This window comes from Lepidochelys kempii, chromosome 14 (genome assembly GCF_965140265.1).
Source record: "Lepidochelys kempii isolate rLepKem1 chromosome 14, rLepKem1.hap2, whole genome shotgun sequence".
Classification (NCBI taxonomy): domain Eukaryota; kingdom Metazoa; phylum Chordata; order Testudines; family Cheloniidae; genus Lepidochelys; species Lepidochelys kempii.
The window spans coordinates 24,245,683-24,265,376 of record NC_133269.1 but is presented as its reverse complement, the minus strand read 5'-3'; the positions used below and the strand labels follow the sequence as shown (position 1 = coordinate 24,265,376).

The 19,694-nt window shown below is 50.3% G+C and overlaps 1 pseudogene; it reads left to right on the top strand.

Annotated features, from left to right (window-relative positions):
* LOC140898039 (C-type lectin domain family 2 member D-like) overlaps positions 1-19,694 on the top strand; it is a 62,220-nt pseudogene that overhangs the window by 11,316 nt on the left and 31,210 nt on the right.

Below are 19,694 nucleotides of genomic sequence, written 5' to 3'. Positions count from 1 at the left end.
GGACGATCTGACTGACATTAGCCCCCCCCCCCCCTCCTCCCAGCCCATCTCTGAGCACTTTGGGTCCAAGTCACCTTTGCCACGCGCCGTGAAGCAGTCCCTGACCAGGGTGTCCAGTGGGACAGGGTGCAGTGCAACCCTGAGCCCTTTGCCTTCCCTGTGTTGCTCTGAGGTTACCAGCCTGGCCTTCCTGGATCTTCAGGTCACGCCTGTGGCCGGGCGGCAGGTGCTGCCGTGTTATTGAAAGGAGCCGTAGAGCTCAGTCTAGACCCCTCCACCAGCGCAGTGTGAAAACCCACCAATCGCTGAGCTTGGCCATGAAGGGTCCCTTAGCACCATTCACTCCCCCGGGCTGCCCAGACAGCGTGTGCTCGTGCAGAGGGCTTCTGTTTGCCGTGAACATGAACCCTGCTGTATCCCCCCGTCGTCTGGGGCAGGGCGTGCTGGAGGCTGTTGGGGGTGGGATTTCTCTACTGCCCTGGGATCCGATCACTGGGCCCCAGGAGGGTTTAGCAGCTGGCAGAGGGGATTGAATCCAGGTCTGTCTGCATTAGGAATCCTCTGTGCCGATGTCATGACATCCGTGCCGTTGAATTGGGGCAAACCGCTAAAGGAGACGCATCGCACTGGTGCACAAAGCAGCTTGCCTTGGTGCAGTTCGCTGCAGGAAGTTACCAGAGCGAGCCGCAGTGCTCCAGCGCATCTCCAGGAGGTGTTTGCCCTGATGTCACTGCGTCACTGTGATTATACGGGTGCAGATTGCTCGGATACAGAGGTGAATTAAGTTCCATCATTCCTGGCCCACAGTACAACAGGTCACTTCCTGTGGCTGTGGTGTCTGGCGCCCCCTTGTGGCTTTCATGTCCCTGAGTGAAAGTTCCCACCTTCTTCTCAGTTGTTCACCTGCTGTTTGTTGCGAGGTTGAACATCCAGCTGTTGATCTTGTGCCTGGGGTGAAATGCTCTGAGCTGTGTCAGTCCCTCCCAGGCTGGGAGTGTCCCTGGAAGCCTTCTTGCCAGGCAAATTTACTGTGACAAACATCTCCCTCACCCTGCGTCTGATTGCCGTGGACCAGCCCCAGCTGGAGGTCCCAGTAGGCTTGGCAGGCCGGTCAATTGACTGCCTGTTTGACCTCAGTCAAATAATGTCAAATACTCCAGCAAGAGCCCTGGGGGTAGGAGGCAGCATGATTTTTGATTGCGTCTTGCAGCCTCACTTGTGTTTTTCAGAACTTGGTTTCAATGTTTCACTTTTTAATCTGAGTTAAAATAACTCAGTTCAATAATTTTTTTAAAAATTAGGCATAAGTATCTACCTTAAGCTAAACCTACTGGAGACAATGACGTCTTGCTCTTTTTTTGTTACTGTTCTGATAAATTGGTATTTTAAAATATTTGACCATTGGTTTTTTTTATGACACATTTGAGGTACCAGTCAAATGCCCAGTTCTAGGTGCAACTCTTACCCTCCATGTGACTGTCTCATTCTCAGTGCTGGCATCTAAGCTTTCATCAGCTGATCTGTGCCCCCCTGCTGGACCCTCGTGCCCAAACAGCTGGGTGGGATACCGAGGGAAACGCTACTATTTCTCCGAGAGGGAAGGGAGCTGGACCGACAGCCAGAGCCCTGCTCTGCACCGGGTGCCTCCCTGGCTGGGATCGACAGTGAGCAGGAAATGGTGAGAGACTCTCGAATTGCCAGACACTGGCCTTGGCTCAGCGGCGGCTGCTACAGTAGGACCTGGGCTCTGCCCCCTCCCGTGCTGGGAGGCCAGAGTGAATGAACTTCCAGCGGCTGAACGCCAGCCCTGGCTGGGCCCAGGGCCCTACTGTCTGTGTGTGATCACGAGGATTGGCCATTCTCAGCTTCCCCCTCCCCAAATAGGGAGACAGCCCCTCTCTAGGGCAGGGCTGGCTCAGGCATCTACTGGCTGCGGGAGTGGGACTGAGAACCCAGCCAGTGCTCCTGTTTGGGGGAAGGGAAAAGAGCAGCCAGGTGAGGCTGTGGGGGGTGGGGTGGGGTGGGGGTGGGAACCTGTCACATTGACCCCTCCCACTTTAGCTTGACTTGCTCCCTCCTCCTACCCTGCTGTGGTGAGTGGGGGCTGCTCTGTGAGAAGAGACGTCTCTGCAGAGAGTTCAGACCCAGCAGCTGCCCCCAGCCCAGGGGGACTTGGGGTGTGGGTGACTGGGAGCACTGGGGCCGGGCTGCTGTGTGCGGTGGGAACGTTAAGACTGCCCGGGTGGTCTTGTGCTTTGCAAGAGGGAGGGGAAAATCCCCCCCGAAAATAAACTGAGCGCCCTTCAATATGCGACTGGGATTCTCTGCAGCACAGAGCCCTGGAGGGGCGGTGGGGGGAGCATGGGAGCTGGGGCTGATACCTGCTGTCCCTCGGCTTTCTTTAAGGCGTTCCTGCTGAGCCATAAGGGTGTCTATGACCACTGGATCGGCCTCCGGAGGGAGCAGGGTCAGCCCTGGACATGGGCCAACAGCACCAAATTCAACCACCTGTGAGTCTCTCTCACCCCTCTGGACTAATTCCCTGGGCTTGGGGATTCTGGTGTCTGAGCGGTTTGAGCTCAGGTAGATCCACCATTCAGTGCTAGTGAAACCACCAGACACGACCCTGGTCCGTTCGCGTCCTGCGTGTATCGGAGACCGATGGGAGCCGGCGTGTCCCTGAACTCTCGGCTCCTCCCCGCAGCACGGTGCTGGGCCGGAGACAGAGCCCGCCATAGCCAGAGGTGCCCTCGCAGCACGCTGGGATTTCAGCTGGGACACTCGCTGTTCTCCCCCAGCCCTCTTCAGCAAGGTCCCTGGGGTGTCTGACCCCCCCCGGGGAAAGGAGGCAGCAGGGAGCTCAGGTTAACAGTGGCTGCTAGAGAGGGCAGCATGCCGAGCAGTGCATGGCAGGTGCAGGTCCCGCTGGGGATTGCAGCCGGCAGGTTTGAGTGACTTGGCTGGTGAGGCCTCTGAATCCGCAGCAAGGCACCGATGTTAAAGGAGCCTGCGGTTCACAGGTGCTGGACGCCTGGGGCTCCCACTGGAATGGGGTACAGTAGTGATGGCTGCCCAGCCAACACCCCGCAATGGGTTTCAGTGGGCTCCAAGTGTGATCACAAAACCTTGAGCCTGGAGCAGGGTTTGAACCCCGGAATTCAGCACTAGAAGCATGAGCCTCTGCCATAGGAGCGAAAGAATCCACTTCTTTAACTGAAACCCCCCCTGATTGATAAAGCTCTTATGCAGGCCAGCCATTAGAGGGGGATGGAGACCCCCCACTTCCCTGGTCTGGTTTACTTCAGTACTTTGAAAACTCAGGCTGTTATGGCGCTGGGTCAGGGCTCCCCAATGGACAGTCCCCATTCTGCTGTATTGGACCCAACCTTTGGATCCCACCTGCTTCCAGCCTCACTGGGTCTGAATAGCCACCAGACACTGTCCTGAGTTCGGGCCTCTGTGGCCCTCTCCTGGGGTACAGACTCCCTGTCTGGTTCCCTCCTTAGGAGGTGGGACCCTGCAGATCAGCTGCTGTAGGACCCAAAACCAGGTCTGAACCCTCCCAAACCTCCCAAGAGGCATGTTGTCCCTAGAGCTCCACCCTCCACTCCAGAGGAACTCTGGGAGGGTCACGGGAGGGTTACAAACAGGGCACACATGCTTTCACAAAGGAACTTCTTCAACACTCTCTTTTTCCCCCATCCCCAATGGAAAGCTCAGGAGTTATAGATCAATGGAAAAGGAAACCCCTGAATGCAATTTCCTCTTTCAGTGTCATCTTGGTTCTGCTCCGTGTGTTTCAAGGAGGGGAGATTCCTCCTGCCCCCCGCTTTTCCTGCTCGGTCGTCTGATTCTGGTGATGGTCTACCCCTCTTGTTAGAGGACCGGTCCCTTTTGACAATCAGTCTAAGAAATTCTCTCCATCCTGCTGGGGACTTTCCATTCTCCAGTACCCCTGTGGGCTGCTCAGCATAGAGGGTCACAAACAATCAGTGGTTCTGCAAAGTCCCCGCTGTCCTGAGCTCTGCTCCTGAGGGGCTGGGAGAGTAGCTGCTCCGCACTCAGGCCTGCACTGTGGAGAACGGCTCCCCTGGCTGGGACTGGTGTGAAATGCCTGGCCTCTGCCTGACTGCAGCTCCCTGGCTTCTGTGTTGCAGGTTTCAGATAAGAGGAGGAGGTGACTGCGCGTATCTGAACGAGGAGAAAGGGGTCAGCAGCTCACGGTGCTACATGGAAAGACGGTGGATCTGTAGCAAACCTGAGGTGTATGTGATGGGAAAAGAGACTGCACTGGAAGGGGGCTCGAAATGAGACTCCTAGAAGTGACACTGATTCAACTCACACCTACTTGAACGAGCCAAGTCCCCATTCGTCAGCCTGGCCAGGATCTCAAAATCAGGCAGCGGGGCCCTCAAGCATTAAGTGTGTCTCGTTTAAACTGTGGATTCTTCGTATGTGCCTTCTGCTTTTGAACCTTTAAACTCAGGGTCACATTGTCAAGCTTTTCTCTGCAGCTGAGAGGGAGTGATCTCATGAGAAGGAGTCTCAGCCACACGCTGGGGAAATGAGAGAAGGGAAGGCCTTGTTCGTTTAGACTCCAGAACAGCATTTCTCAAATGCAGCCACCAGCTGATTGTTTTGCAGCCACAAGAGCCTCCAAAGTGCCCCAACAATCGCTGAGATGTTAGGTATTAAAGGTGCCTTCTAAATGCCATAAATCCTAATGCGCGCTCCCTTTTACATAGTACCATGCTGGCGGAGCTGTGCTACATCGGTGTGGTTTTCTTCGAAGTCGCAAAGTGTATTCTTTGGCTAAGAACATAAGAAGGGCCAGACTGGGTCAGAGCAAAGGTCCATCCAGCCCAGTATCCTGTCTGCCGACAGCGGCCAACGCCAGGTGCCCCAGAGGGAGTGAACCTAACAGGCAATGATCAAGTGATCTCTCTCCTGCCATCCATCTCCACCCTCTGACAGAGGCTAGGGGCACCATTCCTTACCCATCCTGGCTAATGGCCATTCATGGACTTAACTTCCATGAGTTTATCCAGTTCTCTTTTAAACCCTGTTATAGTCCTAGCCTTCACAACCTCCTCAGGCAAGGAGTTCCACAGGTTGGCTGTGCGCTGTGTAAAGAAGAACTTCCTTTTATTTGTTTTAAACCTGGTGCCCATTAATTTCATTTGGTGGCCCCTAGTTCTTGTGTTATGGAAACAAGTAAATAGCTTTTCCTTAGTCACTTTCTCCTCACCACTCATGATTTTATAGACCTCTAACCACTGTGTTTACATCTCATGTTACTGTAGCTCTGTAAGTGGCTATGGGCCATCTCAGTGTGGTGTTTGGGTAGGTTGCGATTGTTCATGGGCGGGGGGGAGGTGAAAGAGTTAAAAATGTGACTAGGTATCAGAAAGTATTTCAAATAATCTAGTGCCAGAACATGACCTTGAATGTGACAGCAGGTGGCTCCTCTGGGACCTTCTGCGAAGAAAAACAAAACATAGAAAGAAAAAGGAACACTTCAGCACCAGGGGGAAAGGCAGTTTCCTGTGTTTCTGAAGCCACCCGATTCCGTTTCTGAGCAAGTTGCAGTGTGCGAGAGAAATTCATCAAATTGAAACGTATGTCGTGCAACGTCCCTACAGCACTCGTGCAAGGGAAGTTGAACCAAATTACCACGGTGAGTTTCAGAGGCGCAAGCTGTTAAATGATGCAAAAACCAAGCTGAAAAGACAACAGCAACGGCTCAGATTTTGTTGTTCCTATTATCATTATTATTATTACTGGGCTAGGTGGATTGGGTTTTTTTGTCTGTGAAAGAAATTTTGGACATATTGGCAGATACATTCTCTCATTATTATTTGGACTTCTCTTATGTAAAGGATTTTTAAATTTAGTTCAGAATTGTTGTACAGCCCTCCACCTTTGACCAAAAAAGCAAAAGAACAACAAAAAAGACAAGACTGCGCAAAGCACTGGTTTGTTCTGTGTTTAGGTCCAGTAAAGATAGGACACAACTGTACCTTATATTTATTATTGAGTCTGCAAAAAATCCCTATGTAAATATGCACATGTAATTTATTTGTTTGTTTTCCCTACAGTTAGTTAAGTATTGTCAGAGCCGCATGCTGAGGCTGCCAAAAATTTGTGAGAACCCCGGCTCTAGAAAGTGTGAGGATTTGGTTTTCTATGTAACCATTACTTTCCAGTATTTATTCACTCTCGCTTGCATCTCTGTTCTTTGATGATAAACTCGTTCCTGTTTTCTGTATATCTAAGTGCTGGGTTCTCAATAGAGTGGTTGGCCTGAATTGAATCTTACAAGCTGCTGTGGACCGCGCCTGAGGGAATAGAGTCACAGTTCTGCGTGTGCTCAGTGGAACGGGCTGAGCACTCCCGAGGGACGCTCAGAGGCTTTGGGGGTGTCGATCGCAAACCTGTACACAGAGAGCGAGGCCTGCAGGGGGCTGGAAGGTCAGGCCTGCCCTGCCAGGGGTGGTGGTTTGAGAGAGCTGACCCATGGCAGGCCTGGACAAGGCTCCCCCAAAGGTGCCTCGTTTGCCTGCTATGAATCGCTCAAACGGGCACACGTCCCCGGCTCATTCCACCCCTGCACCCCCCAGGTACAACCCGCACAAGGCATTCTGCCAGGGGCGAGGAGAACTCGTGAGCTTCTGCCCTTCCGTCCCATTCCTGCTGCTTGCCCGGAGCTAGGCTGCCTGCGATGGGTTTTCAGTGTTTGCTACTTTCAGGGGGTTTAGCGTGTGAGTGGCTGCGGGAGGGGAAAAGAGAGTCGGAAAGTTGTATCCCGAGGGTTTAGGGAAGCATCAACCTCCACCGTCCCATGAAAGCCGTGGCAAATCAAGTATGTGAGGCGGTGCAGGGCGGTAGTTCACACTCCACCGCGTATGTCAGCCTGCAATGCAAGGAGGGGGGTGCACCAGACGTCTCTCTTTTCCTTGCTCGCCTGGACCCAACCCCAGTGATGATAGGGGGCATTTCTGGTTGGCTGTACCGGGCCTGCTACCCAGCAGTGTCTTGAGCCCACTCCCGGTGAAAATTCTCACCCTTAGTCTCACAAATAGGGTGCAGGCCGTATCAGGCCATACTGGGGTTGGCATTAGCTCCGCTCACCACAGGGCCTTAGGCAGCAGACGGTTCAGATACTCAGTTGGTTTTAAGAGCCATGGCAGGAGAGGGGAGGTAGGAGCCCCTTAAAACTATATTGGGCACAGACAGGCTCTTGGGAAGTTTGATTTGTCCCATGGCCCCATCCCCACTCTGCCCCTTCCCCCAAGGCCTCACCCTCGCGCCCCCTCTTCCTGTGCCCAGGGAGTCAGCGCCCACAGCAGGTGTGCAAGACTAAGTGATGCGCGTGTGTGTGACAGAGAGAGAGAGAGAGAGAGAGGGGTTAGATAATTTCTGTATTGATAAACGCAAGAGTTCAAAATGAGTCGGGCCTCAAAACTGTGAGACCCACTTAAAAATCATGAGACTTAAAATACTAAATGCAGAGTTTTTTATTTCCTGGTTTGCGAGCCTTTGGCGGTCATGGTTTCTAGCATGCTCTGCAAGGATTAAAGACTTTGTTTTGTCTGCCCTCCCTAAGAAAACCATGAGAACTGAGATTCTGGCCTGCTGACAGGACTCTAGGAGCTGGGGTTTTAAGAAAAACACCAGATATCATGAGCCATATAAGGGGAGAATGGGCAGTAAGTTACAGCTGGTTTAGAGAAAGTGCAACTCCCTAGAAGTCAGAAGGAAGCAGACGAGGAACTGTGTGTTGGAGGTGTATCTGAGTCCCGCGCCCTCCTGGTGTAACGTGGATTATACTCTGCTTCTGCCTCCCAGCTCTGGGTCACCTAACCTGGAGGGGAGGGAAGCCCAACCCCAATGGAACAGGGTCGAGCAAGAGAACTTTTGTGATGGTTGGGTGGGTGCAAGACAGGAAATCCCTTTGCAAAGGATTCCTTTGCTCCTCTCCGTGCTCTGCTTTGCCGTGCACGTCTCCTGTGCTCCTTTCCTTTGTGGTTAACTCTCCCCTTCAGGAAGAGGTGAGAACTTTTAATAGAAGTCAGGGTATTTTTGTTCTACTACACAGACTCTGTGCTGGTGAGGGGGAAAGTGTTGCCTCATAGATGTGCCCCCGGGAGTGTTTAGTTTTCTCAGATTACTGGCTGGGGGCTTGAGCCGGTTCTGTTTTGAGTTGTTAAGGGAAACCCCTGGAAACTAAACCACGTCCTTGTTGCTGCCGACACCACCTGGAAGAGGGGTTACGTAGCTACAGCCCAAATCCTTCGCCCAGAGCAAAATTTTCCCTCAAAAAAAGTTGGACACATGTTAACCTCTTGTTAAATGTACCAGGGAACCCCCCTCCCCACATTTCTCCCCAAGTCCAGCCGCAGCCTCAGCCCACCCCCATTGCACACACTAATGTGCCCCCTGCCTGGCTCCTTTGTGCCCCCGGAGACCCATCGGGGGATCCGCACAGTGCCGGGCAAGCTGCACCGGCCAGGGCTCAGCTCAGCGGGGTCAGCGCCCAGAGATCCTCACTGGTCACAGTCTTTCCTGATCTTGGGGTGGGGGTACTCTTGTGGGGGCAGCTCCATGGCCCAGCCAGTGTGGAACCAGGAAGAGTAGTGTCGTCCCCAGGGGGAGCCAGCAGGGCCGGGGCAGAGAAGGGTGTACAGTTCCGGGGCAGGGCGGCAGGGGGGCCCAGGCCCAGGTGAGTTCAGTTTTGACAGCTGGAGGTGGTGGTGCAGGGTACGGGGAGACTGAGGCACATGTGCCGGGCTGGGCTACCTACACTCAGAGCCCTGGGTATACACAGAGAGGCTCAGCCTAAGCAATTGCTTGGGGCCCCCAGCAGCTCAAGGGGGGGGCCCCTAGTCCCTTTTTTTATTATAAGAACTTGTCTGTTTTAGTATTGGGGGAGGGGGCAAAAGACAACTTGGGGGGAGGGAGAGGAAGGGATGGGGTGGGTCAGAGCCTCTCCGCAAGCTGGGGAGAGAAGGAGACAGACAGACAGACACACACCCCTCCCAGCGCCTGTATTCCCACTTCCACATTGTAAGGTGTGGGGGGGGGGAGGAGAGAGGGGGCAGGGCCTCAGGGGAAAGGGTGGTGCAGGGGGCGGGGCCCCGGTTCGGGCATCAGTGCTCCCCCCCCACCCCCCAACACACACACTTTTAAGTACTTCCACTGCCCCGGAAAGCCGAGTGTGGGGGGGACTGGGCTGCCGCCCCTCCCCAGCCAGGCTCTCCCCAGCAGCTGGCTATGGCCGCTTGCTCCCTGCCTGGGGCCTGGCTGCCCAGTCTCTGTGGCACAATCGGTTAGCGCATTCGGCTGGTGGTTCGAGCCCACCCAGGGACGCGGACCTGCTTTGAGGGGGTAGGGATAGCCATAAGCCCGGGAGGCGGCGACACAAGAGCAGGGAGTGCTGCGGGATCCTGAGCGGCTGGAGCCTCTGCTCTTCGCCCGCTCCCCGGGGGCAGACAGCTGGGTGCGTTGTTGTACCAATAAAATAAAAACCAGCAGGATCTTATTAAAGGGAAAAAGGCAAAATACCACATTTACTGTGAATACAGAAAGAATCATAGTAAGCAGTTAGTTATAGTTATAACATTCCATTCAATCTCATATTTATTCACACATTCATTCATACAAACACACACACACACACACACAGGTTCTGCAAGGTTGTTATCATAGTTACCAGCCTTAGAGTTGCTCATGGTAATTGCTCAGTTACCAGCCTTAGAGTTGCACCACTGGCCAGGTGGCCTGGACATGAGGAGGGAGCAGGGCCTTGTCAGATGCTCATCTGATGCTCCTGGAAGTTGGTTTGCAGAATCAGACCCCCAAAGTTCTCACTTTTTAGAGTCTATTTTTACAGGAATTTCTTCCTATGCCAGTCTATGGGAATTGCTTCATCATGCTGTTGCTGAATCAATCAGCAGATAGCACATTCCTGACGGCTCCAAGATGTTATCTTGTTCTTTGGTTCTCCCATTCTTGAGGCTGTTGGGTGGATTCCAGTCTGCCCTCTGGGGGTCCTCTGGTTATTTCCACTTGACGCCTTCTTCAGCTGATGGACACTGGATTCTTAGGCTGGCACCTCCCTGATCATTCAGTTATTATCCACACCAAGCATCCATCCACATACATCCTCTATCTGTATTTTAATCACAATTGTTAATACAACAAAAGGGCGGGGAGTCTCTGGTTGCTGTTTCTGTTGTTAGAGTATTGCTTTGAGTCTCTCTCTCTGTGAATTGCTTTGAGAACAGACTCTGTCTTAGAATGTACTAACACAGTTAGCAGCTTGCAAGTTTCACACATAGAGGGAGAGAAACAGTACCAAAAACCAAGAGACCTCTTAATTAGTAATACCCTGGAATTTAAACTCTGGGGAATCAAACTCATTTGTGATTTTAATACAGAACTTCTTTAATATGATCCAACATAATCCCCCTTTTGACACTAAGATTTATAATCGTCAGTGTCACTTTCTATGTAGCCTATTCAAGAGAAAGTACTGTGAGGCAATTTGAGTTTGTGATTCCAATTCATGCCACATACATGATCCTAGTGATGTATCTTTACTACAAGGTTCTGGGGCAACAGGCAAGGTGAGGCACACCCACTTTTGAGGAGTCCATTCGGTACAACCTCTAGTGTCCAATAGCTTCCCTCCCTCCCCAGCCCACTGGCTCAAGGTCCAGGGTAGCCAAAAGGATCCCATGTGTAATATGGGGAGTGGGTTAACCTTCAATACCTTTGCCTCCAGGGACTGTTGGTGTGCAATTTTGACAACAATTTCTCCCATTAACAAGTCTGGTTTACAATACTGGAAACATATTGCATCCATTCATATTGATAAGTGTCAAACAATGATCTCTTTCTTTTTTAACAAATGCATCAAACCCTTAATATTTCCCAATATGACCCAGAACATTTTGTGTTCCAAAGTAGCTAGTGCAAGTATCTGCATTTCAGTGCATCCCATAGCTATGGCTGTGTAGTTTCCTATTTCTAATATTTTTTTTTCTTATGGATAAGCCATGTGGTAGTATTAAGCCATTACTAAAGATTCCATCGGCCTTTTAGGTTACCCAGACCAATTTGGACCAAGTCTACATTGGCATGTACTTGTTTTTGTATCAGGCTGTCCTGTAGCTGGGACAGAAAGCTTAATTTATTTTTAAGTTCCTGCAGGTCTTCAGCATTCTTTTTTTAAACACACAACAGTGCTAGCAACAAGACAAAACACAAGACAAAACATAGAACACAGAACACAATTTCTATTGTGACAGTAGATTCATGGTATTGGGTTGCTTTTCAGCTGGCATCAGCTTTTCCTGATTTTCTGAAAGACAAAAAGAACATGTTTCTACCCCTTTTGGGGTGGCAGATTATTGCTTAAAATATTTCTTTTACAAATACCCTTGCTGATTGCAGACAAAACAGAGAAATTGCCCCCATATTTTCCTGTTTTTGTTCTATAGGCAGGCCAGGTTTCAATGGCTTTTATCTTTTAAGGGTTATGGGGAAATTATCCGACTGTTTAGTCATTAAATCCCTGAGTTTTCCTTCTTATACAGCAGACCAAGTTTATAATGTTTTTCTTGCTGTGTTAAGCTTTAAGTTTTATTTACAGGTAATAACTGAGAAGCATCATTACCATACGACCTTAAAGGATTTTTCCAAAAATCATACACACTATACGTTGTTACAGGGATACTTATTATCATTAAATTTATTAAAATTATCTTGTTATCCCATGCCTTTTATTTAGACAATTTGTTTGCTGACCAGGTATGTCCTTTATCTGCAGCTCCTTTGTGCTGCTAGTTCTTTCCTTCCTTTATCATTTAGGTAATTTGCATTTTCACAGAAACTTCCTGCTTTTGGATTTAAAGCCATCAGCAGCTCAGAGACTCTATCTTAAAAGGGACACAATCAACTTTCACCAGAGTTTTGATTACTTTTAACTTCTGCTTCCAAAACACACAGCAATCTGAAAAAGAAAACCCAACCTATTGTGGCTCCCTTTGGAGCCCTAATAGCATTTTAATTAAGTAGCATGGTATGTTTGCATTTCTTTTGCCCCTTCTACAATATACCCTGCACATGTTCTGGGGCAAATGCACATTCCTTCCATAGTTTAACTTCTATAACATTATCCAGATCCATTTTTACATAAGGTGTCACTATTTCTTTTTTTGCTTACAGAGTTTTCATGTACCTTTATCAAAGTGACAGTCTGATTACTCAGAGCCATTTTAAGACTCAGTGTTTCTAACATTGCTTCTTTTTGTTTTGTGCACCTCACCCCTGCTGTTGCTTCAGAGAGGCACTGTCTTTTTTTAATTTTTTTTTACTACAACTCTCATCTGCTATTTTGTTACAAAAACAAACAAACAAAAAACAAACAAACAAAAAGAATCCAAATTTTTTTTTTATATTCTCCTGATTTTGACTGCCCTGCTGCAGCCACAACTTTAAAACATTTTAAATTTTGTAAAGCATTGAGTTACCTTTTAAGGGTTAAATGCCAAATCCCAAAGCCAAACAACACTAATTACCTGTGTCTAGCAAAAAGGTCTGTCAGTTTTGCAACTTTGAATTAAAGAGTCAAATGGATTTTTAGTGGCATTATTTAAAACAAAAACAAAACTAACTGGTCCTTAGAACTTTACATATTTACACACACACAGACAGATACATACACGTTTTCTTTTCCTTAACATCCCTTCCACACTGCTCTGTTTTTTACATCTTACATTCCCTTTATACATTTGAGGCAGTTAAGTTCCAATAGAACCCTCTTATGTTCTTTTAGCAAATTTGACTAAATTGTCCAGTCAAATGATTTTAATCAGATAGTTTATTTTTGCCTGGCTAATTTACAGACATTCCTTTGGAAAAGGGCCCATTTTTCTTTCAGAATGGCTGCAACCAAGAATGCTCTTTCTCTAACACTTTTCCTTTTTAACATTTTCATAAAGTTTAGCTGCTTAATTCCCTCCAGCCTCAGCAGAGTTAACTTTTTTTTTTAAACTCTCTTTTCTCTTTGTAATTATGCCTGGGGGTACCGTACATAGGGCCTTCTCCCCCTTTACCTGTGTCCCTCCAGCCTCTGCAGAGTTAACTTTTTCACTCTTTTTGTATTCCTGGAGTGCCTCTTTCACTATTTTCAGCTGGCTTTGGGTATTTGTAGCCAGCACCTTCCAATTGTCTGCTCCCTTTTCCATTTGTGCCTTTTCCTCTTTACATGAAGACAAGCGGAGGGAAGAATCCTTACATGCCTCCCACAACAACCAAATTGCTGCTGCATCTCTTTTGGCAGCACTAGAAGGTTTGTATATGAGGATATACTGAGCCAATCTATCCTCTAGGTCCGAAATAGTGCAGACATCAGCTAGGGCTTGTTTAGTCCAAGGACTGTGCCCAAATTTTTGAAGGATTTGTTTACAAGGTGTAATTTCTTTAACAAAAGGTGAGGTTGCAGTTCCTTCTGACTCCATTCCTCCCTCTGGTACTGGCTTACCCTGTTTTCTTTTAAACATCTTAACATGGATATTTCAATCTCTTTGTCACTGCTGGTATTACTTAGCAAGTGACACAGCCTAGATTCTGAAATCATAGCTTAATCTATGCATTTTTCCCCTGCTACCTTCCCGGAGGCCAGCAGGTCCCCTACTACCTTCCCAGAGGCCAGCAGGTCCAGTTAACCTATTTCTCCCTGCTACCTTCTCGGAGGCCAGCAGGTCTGGTTTAATCTGTTTTCCCTACTACCTTCTCGGAGGCCATCAGGTCCCCTGCTACCTTCTCGGAGGCCAGCAGGTCTGGTTAACCTAATAGAAATGCCTAGCTCACTAGAGCTGGCGGTGTGCACACCAATATTTACAATAACTGAGGTTTTTTACCAATATTCCCCCTTTCGCAATTCTCCACCAAAATGTTGTACCAATAAAATAAAAACCAGCAGGATCTTATTAAAGGGAAAAAGGCAAAATACCACATTTACTGTGAATACAGAAAGAATCATAGTAAGCAGTTAGTTATAGTTATAACATTCCATTCAATCTCATATTTATTCACACATTCATTCATACAAACACACACACACACAGGTTCTGCAAGGTTGTTATCATAGTTACCAGCCTTAGAGTTGCTCATGCCAAGCCACTGGCCAGGTGGCCTGGACATGAGGAGGGAGCAGGGCCTTGTCAGATGCTCATCTGATGCTCCTGGAAGTTGGTTTGCAGAATCAGACCCCCAAAGTTCTCACTTTTTAGAGTCTATTTTTATAGGAATTTCTTCCTATGCCAGTCTATGGGAATTGCTTCATCATGCTGTTGCTGAATCAATCAGCAGATAGCACATTCCTGACAGCTCCAGGATGTTATCTTGTTCTTTGGTTCTCCCATTCCTGAGGCTGTTGGGTGGATTCCAGTCTGCCCTCCGGGGGGGTCCTCTGGTTATTTCCACTTGACGCCTTCTTCAGCTGATGGACACTGGATTCTTAGGCTGGCACCTCCCTGATCATTCAGTTATTATCCACACCAAGCATCCATCCACATACATCCTCTATCTCTATTTTAATCACAATTGTTAATACAACAAAAGGGAGGGGAGTCTCTGGGTGCTGTTTCTGTTGTTAGAGTATTGCTTTGAGTCTCTCTCTCTGTGAATTGCTTTGAGAACAGACTCTGTCTTAGAATGTACTAACACAGTTAGCAGCTTGCAAGTTTCACACATAGAGGGAGAGAAACAGTACCAAAAACCAAGAGACCTCTTAATTAGTAATACCCTGGAATTTAAACTCTGGGGAATCAAACTCATTTGTGATTTTAATACAGAACTTCTTTAATATGATCCAACAAAGGGGGGCAAAATAGGCGGGTAACCTGCAGGAGCTGAAGTTGCCTCCCGAGACAAGAACTCCGCTGCTGGGCAGCAAATCATGAGCGCGGATTGTTTTGGGGTGGAAGGGGAAGTGGTTTTTCCCTGTCATGAGGGAAGACGTCTCCGTTGGTCCCCAGGGCAGACTTTGTTTCTTTGTCTTTTAACTGATGGGCCAAAGAGTCCTAACACCCCCTCTGAACTTGCATCCTGGCAGCGTCGCGTGTCTCAGCCCGCCATGTGGGGGGGTCTGGGGCTGACCCTCACTTGGGGTCCCAAGTGAGCCCTGGGGATGAGGCGCTGAAGGACGGGATCTTAGTGGAGGGCAGCTAAAGAGATTTTATTCTAGCAAAGCGCCAGCTCTCTGCCTGAAGCACCGATCTCCTGCCTGCTCTGAAATCCATCCACTGACTTGGAGCCTTGACAGTTTGTGTGCCTCGGGGTGGGGGCCCACAGGGCCATTTGGACAAGGGATTTCTGAGATCCCCTCCTCCCCCAAACAAAGCCCCCAACCAGCTAAAGTTGACCTGCTTTCCTTACAGCCAGGGCTGAGATCAGTGCACCAGGGTTTTAAATGCATCCGACACAGTGAGCTGTAGCTCCTGAAAGCTTATGCTCAGATAAATGTGTTCGTCTCTAAGGTGCCACAAGTCCTCCTGTTCTTTTTTTAGACGGCTGAGAGTTCTCCCAGCAGAGTGCAGGGCATCCCCCAGCCCTTTCGGGGAGATCAAATGACCACGTTATGAACCACTTTGATTCTAGGTTGGCCGGCTGCTGAGCCGGTGTGAGACTCACACGCCAAGCAAATCACACTGTGCCCGTGCAGGGAGAGAGGGGAAGGAGCTTGAAAACTAGTTATGACCCCAGGGGGAATGGTCCAGCCATTGAACCGCAGTGGGCACCATGAATTCATGCAGAACAGGTCCATCCATGGGTATGAGCCAAGATGGGCAGGGATGGTGTCCCTAGCCTCTGCCAGATGCTGGGAATGGGCAAGAGGGAATGGATCACTTGATGATTCCCTGTTCTATTCATTCCCTCTGGGGCACCTGGCCCTGGCCACTGTTGGAAGACAGGACACTGGGCTGGATGGGCCTTTGGGCTGACCCAGTGTGGGAAGTCTTATGCTCTTAGGAGTTCAAATCCAAGCCTTGGTAGGAAATCTGTATCTTAAAAAAAGGAGGCATCTTGCTCTAATCTGCCTCTCTCCAAGGGTTTTTTTTGGGGGAAACTTAATCCAAATACAGCAGAATACTCAGAAGGTGCTAACTCTGTCTTTGAAATGACAATGAATTCCACATGCAAATGCTTGCTGGGAGCGGAGGGTGAGAAGGACGGAAGAGTGGCTGGGAATAGGGGCAGAGAGGGGTTGAGGTTGGGGGCTAGGTGAAGTGGGGCACTGAGAAGGGAGGAGTGGGGGTGTGGGATGGGGACTGGGGGAGAATAGGAGCAGAGGTGTGTGGGCCATGATCTGGCACCTCCCAGCCCATATATGGCTGACACCCCCATGGGATCTGGGAGCTGGAAGGCCTTGGCCTGTCCTTGAGGGTTCTGAGCCTGTTTCCCTAAAACTTCCCATGTGTGCCTGTCCCTTGTGCGAGTGGCAGGATCTGGGGGAGGGGGGAGGGCCCTGGCCAACTCTGTAGTTCTGACCCCACCCTCTGTGCCCTCCATCCTCATGTGAGCATGGTTTTGGGGGACCATTGCTTTTGAGGGAGGGTCCTGAGTCCCCTCCCTCCCAATGATCCTCAACCCCCTCATGTGAGCTGGGCTCTGTGGGTCCCTGCCCCTCTGGGGGTGTCTGAGCACCTCTTCCTGCACCCCCTGTGAGCCAGTATGTGGGGAAGCCCTACCACTGTGGGTGTGGAGCGGAGAACAGGCATACTGGGAGCATGCACCAAGAACACACCGCTGACACCAGGGTGAGGAGCTGAGTCCGGGCACGCTTGGTGCATATCCCAGGCTCTCCAGCAGTGGGGATGAGAATATCCACGGCCATGAATGGAGCAGTTCCAGAATATCGAGTTCAGCAAATTTCAACCACCTAAAAGCCAGGAAATACAGGTACGTGCCCAGGTAGCCGTAACTCTGCCCTCTGAGTGATGTCCCAACAGGTCCATCATACGCTCACACTCGGCCTTTTCACTGTCATGGGCAGGAGCTGCCTCCGCTTGCCGAGTGCTCAAACACTAAGCATAATCCCTGCACAATACTGCACATGTGAAATGTACCAACCACTTCCCACTCACTCACTGGATACCATCTAACCTTAGACTTTCCCTTACCCACCATTCAACCCACAGCCTGCTCTGGCATCCCACCTCACTGCTGCCAATCCCCATGGCAAGACCCCCCAGTGCCTTGCTACTGAGACAACATACACAAGTTTGCAACAAAATGAGGCAGACTGGAGCCTCAAGGTACAAGGCTTCCTGCGCTTTGATGGGGTGGGGGCAACCCCTGGTTTCCTCGTAGCCCAGTCACAGCTCGGACACTCCTCAAACTAACGCCTATCACCTCTCTCGACCTGCCCCACCCTTCAGTACAGCTACAGGTCCCACAGTGAGTGCAGCCGCTGTACATGCCAATAATCCCAGTGCCTATTGCCTGCTCCAGGGAGCAGAGTTGAGGTTGCCTGGGCATGGACCGTAACTCTGTAATTCCCAGGTTTCTGATGCTTGAGTTTTGCTGATGCCCACGTCTTGGAAGGGAAGGAGCTGTCCCTGCCTGGCAAGCCGGACCTCTGCCTGCATGAAGTCTTTGCTGTTTAACTGATTTCAGATTCCTGCCCCTGGTTGGAGCTGAATTCACACTGCTGCGGGGTGGCGGGGGGGGACAGTCTCTTGGAGCCCCACAAGACTTGTCCATCCCAGCAGCCTTTCAACCCTCTGGCTCTCTTTCTGTGCATGCTCAGTGTAGTGCAGGGGTCCTCAAACTGGGGGTCGTGAGGTTATTATGTGGGGGTCACGAGCTGTCAGCCTCCACCCCCAAACCCTGCTTCATCCCCAGCCATTATAACAGTGTTAAATATATTAAAGTGGTTTTCAATTTATAACGGGGGGGTGCACTCAGAGGCTTGCTGTGTGGAAGGGGTCACCAGGACAAAAGTTGGAGAACCACTGGATAATCCATTTGGTTCTTGGGCTGGAGGCACAACCCGAAAAGGAGACGCACGCGCTTTTGCTTCTCGTGTTCTCCGTTTTGCTCCGGCTGGTGGGGCTGCAGGGGTAGCTGCTGCCCCTGTCCCAGGCTGGCTAGGGGGAAGGGAGGGACAAGGACCCTGGGCTGGAAGCACTGGGAATGAATTCTCAGCCAATCAGATTGTGGGGCGTGACACCAGGAGCATGGGCGAGGGTATGAAGCCAGAGAACTGGGTGGGGAATGGAGCGGCAACAGCTCCGGAGCCCAATGGGGTGGCATTGGGACAGGGGTGCTTGGGAGAGATACCACTGGTCACAATCCTGTAAGTGGGGAGTGGATGAACACGAGTAAATGTCACCACGTGCCTGAGGGATCCCAGCAGGCCAAGGCCAAGGACTGAAGTGAGATCCCTCCATCTGGTCCCTCCAGGGCATGGTGAGGGGATATAAGGGGGGAATCCTGATATGGGGACCCCACAACCGGTTCTAAACAATGGAGGCAATGTCGTGACTGACAGGTCTGGGAGGAACTGTCCGAGCTCCCCTTAGAGAGAAGCTTGCCACGTTCAGACAATCTGCATGGGGCCAGGAGGTGACCAGCCCTGCAAACCAGCTGCCCAGCCACTCCAGAGGGGCCTGATCCCAACCCAGCGCTCGCCCGGAGCCCAGATGGATCCAGCAGCTTCTCCCTCTGCCGGGGCACCGCAGCCCACAGGGCATCTTCATGGCAGGGATGGGCCTGGCACAGCCCCAGGTACCGCGCTTCTCTGCCCGGGACAGGGACAGGGAGAGGCTAAACACGACCCTGCAGGGCTGAGCAGCAACAGGTGCAGCTGGCTGGTCCCTGTGCGGATCCCCCCATTGGGATCTGCTGCAGCTGCTCTTTGGGGGCAGGGAAGGGGCCCTATGGCCAGGCAGGGGGCGCAGCTGTGTGTGCAATGGGTGAAGGGGATGGAGTTGCGGGGGAGGTTGTGGGAACTGGGGTGGGTGGGATGAGGGATTTCACAACAGCTGTAACGAGTGGACTGAAATGGTTCCATTGACTTTTTTTTTAGGAAAAATTGGGTGTTTGATTAAAGGCAAGTTTTTGTGGAAAGTGTCGGCTTTAATAGAAAACATTCACTGTCTTCCTGGAAAATTCAAAAACCAAAAATTGTTCTGTTTTCAATCATTCTGGACTAATTTTTTCTGATTCTGGTTGAAGATTTTGGCGGGGTTGACCATTTTTGTCGGACGTTTTTCTTGTTCTAGCCCTCCTGGCTGTGGAGAAAAGCTTGAAAAGGTGACCCCTAAAGGCTCCACCACCAGAAGATCAAGAACAGAACCCAAAGTTGTTTTCAAAATCTCATCTTGTTTCAGCCAATCTGATGGTTTTGGGGGGCTCTGACTTGTGATTTTTGTTCACTGGGGGTTGGCCACATGGGCTAGAACCAGCTTGGCCAGGATCCAGATGTTAACCCCAGTGTAGAGGGCCCTGGCAGTGGCCCATACCCAGCAGCTGTGGGGGACAGGAGAGAGATTTGATGTGTTCCCTGAAGTTCAAATTAGCAAGAGAAGCGGCCGGGGAGATGCATTATAAACTGGGGGATCAGTGACATTCAGGACGAGGCAACATTGAAAATACTCAGCAGTGTTACAGTTACTTTG